This window comes from Danio rerio, chromosome 3, assembly GCF_052040795.2.
Source record: "Danio rerio strain M-AB ecotype USA chromosome 3, GRCz13ab, whole genome shotgun sequence".
NCBI lineage: Eukaryota > Metazoa > Chordata > Actinopteri > Cypriniformes > Danionidae > Danio > Danio rerio.
Window position 1 is genome coordinate 14,025,001 of NC_141023.1, and position 8,667 is coordinate 14,033,667.

An 8,667-nucleotide genomic window follows, 5' to 3' on the forward strand; every position below is an offset into this window, starting at 1 on the left:
TTTGAAAGTTTACAGATAGATCATTTGTATGTCATTGGTCTGTTCAGTGTTGAGGTAACCTGAACATTCTAGCACTTTTTTTTTTGAGTCTCTCAATAGTTTTGTTTTTCCTTTAAATGATTCAATAAATACCGTACCGTGCCATTCATACCGAGGTATTACCGTGAAATTTTGATACCGTTACATCCCTACAAATAATATATTCCTTTTTCCCAGCAATCACTTTTTCCAGGCTTTCAACTTCAAAAGTTGTTGGTTGAAAGATTACTGGCTGTTTCTCAATATGCGTTCTTCAGCGGTCTTGCGTCCTCGTGTTCTCGTGCAACGTCATCATCAGCTGCCCAAGTTCAGTTCCAATACTCAAGACCGCAAGTACGGAGGACGCATAAAACTTCCCGGATGTGTTCTTGATATCGAGGACGCAGCGATGCAGACTTGAGCACCGAACTCGCACTGGATGTCCCGGAAGTCATTGCGACTGGAGGTGGGATTTATTATTAAAGTTCAGAGATATCACTTATTTACCTCAGGAGTTTCCCTAAATGAAACGGTGAACGTAAACATTACCATGGATATCTTAATAAAGGAATAAACACATTAAGGGTGTTTGCTGAAATTTGTATTAAAATCTGTTTTATTTATATTGTGCAACATAGATTTAAATGTTTTTATGCAAAGTATATATTCTGAAAAGGGGAAAAACAATAAATCGTTGTATGAAGGCTGTAATGTTTAAATAATTTACCATTTAAAACACGTGAAGGTCATGTGACCATCAGGAAGAACGCAGCATCTCATTTCTCAAAGGACGCGTTCTCTGCCCTCGCGGTCTCCTGAGTTCGTTCTTCCGAGGACACCTGGCAAGACCAGTCTCCACAAGAACACAAGTCCGTTCTCTGCGTTCTTGGAATTGAGAAACAGCCAAGGTCTCTTAATGCAATTCAAAAGCTCAAATAAATGAAAATAAATACAGAAAACACAAAATACAGAAAACTTCATTTATATTTTTTTTACTCACACATGGTGCTTTCAGTCAGTTTAACATATGTCAATTAGAATGACTTGTTACTTAAACTTTAAAGCAGCCAATAATATTTTCTTTTGTAATAAAATTGCATTAGTAAATCACTAATTAATTACCTTTGCTTCAATATTAATATCAGTCCACTTAGTTTGAATGATGTGCCCTTAATCGGCTAAATCCAGCCATAGTGAAGCTTTACATTCTGTCATCCAGTTTATTTCACAGACACACCGAGGGTTATCTCTCCACGTAATTTGCTGAAGAATGGATGAATGCTCATGTTTGAGGAGTCTTAAGGGGCTTTAGAGCGTTTCTTTGAGCCACAGGGCTGCATGTGGTCTACTTCTGTTCATATTAATGCTCCATGCCAGCTCCAGCCAGCAGATGAGCAGAAACTCCACTTTGAATTTCTGGAACGCAGCATGGGAGGGTTGGATTATTAACCAGCGAACAGTCGGAGGAAGAAAAAGGCCTTTTGTTTTAACTGCTCCTGCCCTCCCTCTCCATCACAAACCCCTCCCCTCCTTCCGCTACTCCTCTTTTCGTTTTGATTTCTTTTCAGAAATGTAAGGATGGGACAAACAAGCGGCTCTTGGAGAGACAGATGTCAGAGCTTTTGTGCAGAGACGAGCGCATCATTATAGCTCAGAAGTTCCCATGGCGGGGGGTTGAGGGTTCGAGAGGCTCCGCAGTGTGCCATGCGCGACACCGCTGATCGCTGCCAACTCAAGCTTTAAAGACATGAGCATCTGAGAAAATCAGGTGCTGGCATTAGCTTCAGCTATATATATGCGTACATATGATGTGTTTTCTCAGGCAAGCATCATTATAGGCCTGCAGTCACTATAATTATTGTATAATCAAAATATTCCAAAATCAGAAGTTATTATATGCAACTCAGATCGATAAATATCGATAAGTCTGTTTTTCAAAAGTGTGTACTATTTATTACGATAAAACAATTTGTTATTTTGTAATGATTTTACTTTTTAGCTATGTCCCAAATGGCACAATATGCACCATGTACTTATGCAAGTACACACTCAACAGCATAGTATATGTATGTAGTGTCGACCTAAATGGAACACCAGAGCTGCGTCCGAAACCGCCTACTACTCAGTAGGTACTGTATTTGAATAAAAACATACTTCTCGGCCGTTAGAAAAGTACGTTCTATACAATAAAAATGTGCAAGTATTAATGGAATTCGGACGTACTACATTCGCCATTTTGTCATGGTCACGCGATCTACCTGCGTAATTTGCGTCACTTCACTCCTATTCATGAATTCACTCGCGGGGCATCATGGGATAGCGCAGCTTGCATGAGATGAGCACTCCAGAATTTCACCGGAAGTAGTAAGTCATCCGGGTACTTCTCGCATACTGATTTTCGAATTCTATAGCTGCGTCCCAAATCGCATACTTATGCTCTATTCTATGCCATTTTGTAGTATAAATAGTGTAAGTAGTGCGTTCACACTGAAAACTCTAAAAATAATAAGTGCACTTTAATTACCCGGAAGATGCACTCATTCAGCTGCTAAAATGAAGTGTGGAATGATGGACACTTCACGCACTCAACGACCGCAGGTTTGCTTATGTAGCGGAAGGGGCGGAGCTATCGGACGCACATGTTGGATAACTTTATTTATTTTGGATGGTGAAAGCAAAATTCTCCTACGAGAGTGATTATAGCGCCTCCCGATGGTGAATGCGTTAATACTCACGGCAGGTATTATTTGATAATTCGGTTGTTTATTTCACTGATTTGGCAACCGTCAAACGTCATCAGGGAAACGCTTTGAATATCCGCTTAGTAAAAAAACATTAGTGTGCCATTTGGGACGCCACTACATACATATACTATCCTGTTGAGTGTGTAAGTGCATAAGTACATAGTGCATGAGTGCATAGTGTATAGTGTGCCATTTGGGACGCAGCTTATGTATTTGGACATACTATTAGGCTCGCATACTGATTTTGGAGTACTATATAGTATGGAAGTATGCGGTTTCGGACGCAGCCCAAGGCACGAAATTGGCTACTACATTTGAATTTAAACGTACTACTCGGCCGTTAGAAAAGTATGTTGTATACAATATGAATGTGAGTAGGATGAATGGAACTCGGACATACTACATCTAATTTACCATTTATTGTATTTTATTAATGTCTACCACCACCCCAACCCTAAAATTAGTTGTTATAGTAACGTAAAAACTGTAGTTGTACCTATATTTATGCTATCTCTCAAATTACCCAATAAGTTTTATTCTTTAATGCCTACCTCACCCCAACCCTAAACCTAACTACCAAAGTACTGTAAAAATATTAATTATTGTTATACAGTGTCATAAAAATGCTGCTATATTGATGCGCATATCGCACTTCCGGCTGGCTGTGTATTCGATCTAGACTTAAGAGTGATTTCTTAAGGATCGTGTGACACTAAAGACTCGAGTAGTGAAGCTGAAAATTCATGTTTAAAAAAACTGGAATAAATCATTAAATTATAAACTACTTTTGAACAGTTATTTTACTCTATTTTTGATTAAATAAATGCAGCCTTCGTGAGCAGGAGAAGCTTATTTTAAACCTTTTAAAATAATAATGACCCTAAACTTTTAACCAGTAATGTATACCTTATTTTTGTTAATGTATAATAAATACAATAAAAAATAATCAATTATTATTCGATAGAAACTACACATACTGTATAAAAATATTTAATATTTGTATTATTGTTCTTTTCTTAAAGTATTCAAAATAATTGAATAGAATATTATTAAATTATTACCACAACATCCGTCTTATTTCAGTCATAATTAATATCCACTTTGGCATCCAAATTAAACATAATAGAACAAAATTGTATTTAAAATGCTGAAATTTTATTCATGAAATACTGAAATTTTTCATTTTTTTAAATTTAATAATTTTTTTTTTTTTACTTATTAATCATGTTGTAGTTTTTCAATGGTAAGTTATAGGCTGTTGAGGAAGGGCTGTGTTTATTTGGGGTAGTGTTAGCAACAACATGGAAGGATAATTATAAAATGAATGTTGTAATTAATATTCCATGTGGAAAACCTAATAAAAGAGATTTGAAATAAACATTCATTTCAGGAATACATGCGGTTAAATTCATCAGCAGTTTATTTTCATTGAATTACTGCTTATTTAAAAGCAGGATTTATTTTCAATTTGCATATTATTTAAGCTGCAAAGCTGTCGTTGCCGCAGAGTTGTAAAATTGCTCAATAACCCACAGATTTATTTTCAATTCACAGATATATAATTGAAATTGAGTGCATATTTAACCTTTACAGATTGGCTCCATTGCACACGTTTAGAAAAGGAGGGACAAATGCAAATTAATTTGTTCTTGATTATCATCAAACTGAGCTTAACCTCCTGAACCTGTAATATTCCTTTAAGACCAGTGATAAATAGGAGTGGCCATTTACAGCCACTATGAGTGTTTGTGCTTTTATGTTGCACGAGTTTATCCAAAGAGACCATCCATATGGCCTTATGATTAAATATTTACACGCCCCCACATTTCTAACCAACTCATAAGAAATTCATAGAGATGTTGCATTATGGGGTGCCGTTTCCCCTCACAATAACTGGAGTACAACCAGGGGAATGTCCAGATGTCATCTCCATAAACACGATGGCTCTCATGTTTTTAATGTCAACAGGACGACCTGTAATGCAACATTGCAAGTGCTGTACATATGTGATTTACATGGCAATGATGCATTGTTTGTTGTGTTTAAATTGAGTCTTTTAGCAGATGCAGTATACGTGCAAATGAGGAAATAAGATGATTTCTAAATTGTACGTCGGGCAGCACATTTAGAATAATCAAAAGGATTATGACTTTAATTCTCATATATAGCTTTTTTCTCATATATTGTTTAATATAAGTTATATGGGATTAAATTACTCTGCTGTGTTGCATTATTTAAAAAAAAAAATAAAAATACAAGAAATTTTACCAGATTGAAAGATTTAAAAAAAAAAAATGCTTAAATCATTTATTTAAAAAAAAAAAAAACTTTTTTAGAGTCATTTTAAATGGCTGTTTATTTTATTTTTTTAATCTCCTAAAACATTTTATTCATTATGACTATAAAATAATTTTACTAAAAAATACTAATACTAATACTAAAAAGTATTTTATTTTATTTGAACTATTATTAAATGGAAAAAAACATTAAATATTAACCTTTGTGCACTGTTTAAATGTTTTGTTATGTTTGAGATGAAAACATCTCTGAATTAAACTGCTGTAAAAATGCATAAGATAAATATTTTATTCAATTTTTTTTTCAAAACCTCAGTCCTGATCAAAACTACTAAATGTTTTTTGAAATAACAGGATTTTAACTCTTTAATTGACAAATTCATAAATGATGTCACTGATTTTGTGAAATAAACACACAAAATGATGTATTTTCAATATAAAAAGTAATTGTGGACTGGATTTGTTTTCCCTTTTCTCAGTCTTGGACATGAGAACGATTAGTAACAACATTGGCTTTGATACGTTGTTAGATTTTCATTTTTTCTCCTCATTCACTTCCATTTTTTCCCCATTGACTTCGATTGTAGGCACATTTGCATAAATACACAGTCTTTGTTTTTGTTTACTCAATGTAGTTCTGAGAGCTGAGATGCATATTTTAATTTTCTCAGACACATCAACGTAAGAGCGTAAAGGTCACTCTCACACACTCACAGACACACATACACACACTTTAATTTGCTGTTATACTTCATATAAAATCCAGAAACAAAGCTTTTTTTCGCACAGGGCTACATTGCAAAAAATGCTTTTCTTTTTTCTTTTTTTTTTGTCTTGTTTCTAGTCCAAATATCTAAAAATTCTTAAATCAAAAATAATTTTCTAGATAAGCAAAATAGTATAGTCTTGTTTTCAGAAATAATATGCCACAATTAAGTGAGTTTTTCCGTAAAACAAGCAAAATAATCTGCCAATGGGGTGCGCAAAATAATCTCTTTAATGTAAAAAGGAAAAACAAGCTTATTTTGCTTACCCCACTAGGAGATTATTTTGCCTGTTTTAAGCAAAAACTCACCTAATATTGGCATATTATTTCTGAAAACAAGACAATAAGTTTTGCTTGCCTAGAAAATGCTCCTTGATATAAGAATTTTTAGATATTTGGACTAGAAAGAAGACAAAAAATCTAAGTAAAAAAGTATTTTTGCAGTGTATCTAAAGGGTTAATGTTGCCACCAGTAAAAATGACAAATTTGACCTCTTCCCAACAGGGAAAACCACCAAAAATCAAAAATGCATGATTACATGGTGTCATGGTTTTGTATTCAAAACGATGTGGCTATAAAAGAAGCCAATGGGGCAAAAACAGCCACCAACAGTAAATTAGGGAGGAAAAAAAATAATTAAAAACAATTCATCAAAGGCATTGTTGTTTCACAGACTTTTATAAAGACTGTGATGAAAGGTTAAAAATATACATTTCACAATTACTTTTTACATTGAAAATATGTAATTTTGTGTGGTTTTTTTTTCACCAAAACAGTGACATAATTTGTGAATTCGGGGTTGATTAACAGATTTATGCAAAAAACATTTATCTGATGCATTTTTACAGCAGTTTAATTCAGTGGATGTTTTCATCCTGAACATAACAAAAGGGCAGTCAATTTGCCAATCAAAGCATTTTCTCAAAATATTTGTCGAAATAAGATTTGTCACCAAAAAATCATTCTGCCAGCTGAAACACAGACAAACTTATAGCCAAATTAAGACTCAAAATCAGCCCAGAGTGGATGAAAACATCCTCAACAGCACATAAGGGTTAATAACATATACTGCAGTCATATTATTGTATTGTGAAATAAAAATGAAAACCTAAAATAGCTTGTTATATGATTAGTTAAAAAGGAAAGTATTTTATTTTGAAGCTATTTACAGAATTACCATATTATGGGGCGACGCGGTGGTGCAGTAGGTAGTGCTGTCACCTCACAGCAAGAAGGTCGCTGGTTCGAGCCTCGGCTGGGTCAGTTGGCGTTTCTGTGTGGAGTTTGCATGTTCTCCCTGTGTTCGCGGGGGTTTCCTCCGGGTGCCAAGTCCAAAGACATGTGGAACAGGTGAATTGGGTAAGCTAAATTGTAGTGTATGTGTGTGAATGAGTGTGAATAGGTGTTACCTAGTAATGGGTTGCGACTGGAAGGCTATCCGCTGCGTAAAAACGTGCTGATAATTTGGCAGTTCATTCCGCTGTGGTGACCCCAGATTAACAAAGGGACTAAGTCGAAAAGAAAATGAATTAATTAACTACCTTATTATTTACATCTTAATATGTACTTTGATACATCTCGAGAAAGTGCATCTCATTTAAATCTTTTGTAAAGTTACTCGCTGGTTAAATCATATTGCAATATTTAATGTTGAAAACAGGATTCCAGCTGTGCACAAAAATACATACAATGTCCACAATTTTATTTGATCAAATTACGGTTTTACCAACACAATCTTACGGCAATTCGTAACTTTTTCATTTAATGGCTAATTCGTACAAATTCGTACGATCTAATTCGTACATTTTAGTACGATTTGCGTATCCCCCAATGACGGTTGGGCTTAGGGGTGGGGTTAGGTGCCACGCCTCCTTTTTAAAATCGTACATTTTCTTACGACTGAACTCGTACGAATTCGTACGAATTAGCCACTAAACTGCCAAAACGTAAAATACTTGGGTTCTACCTACCATTTCAATTTTGTTTATAACCGAACATAAAACTTATGCTGTAGAGAAGTCATTTGCAATTTGTTTGGTTATTTATGAGACGAAAAAACTGGACGAAAAAAGACCCTTAAAGGACTAAACATTTGGTTCCAGGCTAATTTCTTCTACACATTGTTTGATGACTCTACTAAATACATATCTCTGAGTGCTTCATTTCAGCTAGCCGCTCAGGATTTGCCTAGATCTCTTACACACAATTTTTAGCAGCCGGAGTTAAGCAAGGTTGTGGTTTACTGCTTAATTCATCACTGTGGAAATGGAGGGATATGAGCTTTATTAGTGTGTGCAAACGCTGTACATCTTTTAGCATGGGACTGAATGCTGCACACAATTTAGACCATTTCAATGTGGTCATGCCATTGGCTGACGAACGTTTCCCACTTATTATTTAACTATTTCTTAACGGTAACGAGAGGCAATTTAATCATAACTTAATGTTAAAAGAGCTATTATAACATTGTTTATCAATATGTGGCTCTTTTTGGATTCTCGGAAGCTTTAGAAATAAAAAATGACAATCAGGAAATACGTCGGGACCATTGCTATTGTTTACATCCCTCAAAATGGTCTATACGTATGTATGTGTGCATTAATTTTCTGTAAGCAGCCACACTGTACTAGAGACGTTTGCTTAATACTAGACTAAAGTAAATGATCGGTGCGCATGAAGAGTGTGACATTACTCATGTTCTCATCCTGCAGGCGGATCTGGAAGTCTCCATGTCATTGTTTAAATGATTCCCCTTCACTAAACTGGGAACAAAACCAAGCGAGAACTACACGTGAAAGCACCTCAGGAGGGGAGCATGTTCAGCGGGGAGCTTTTCAATAA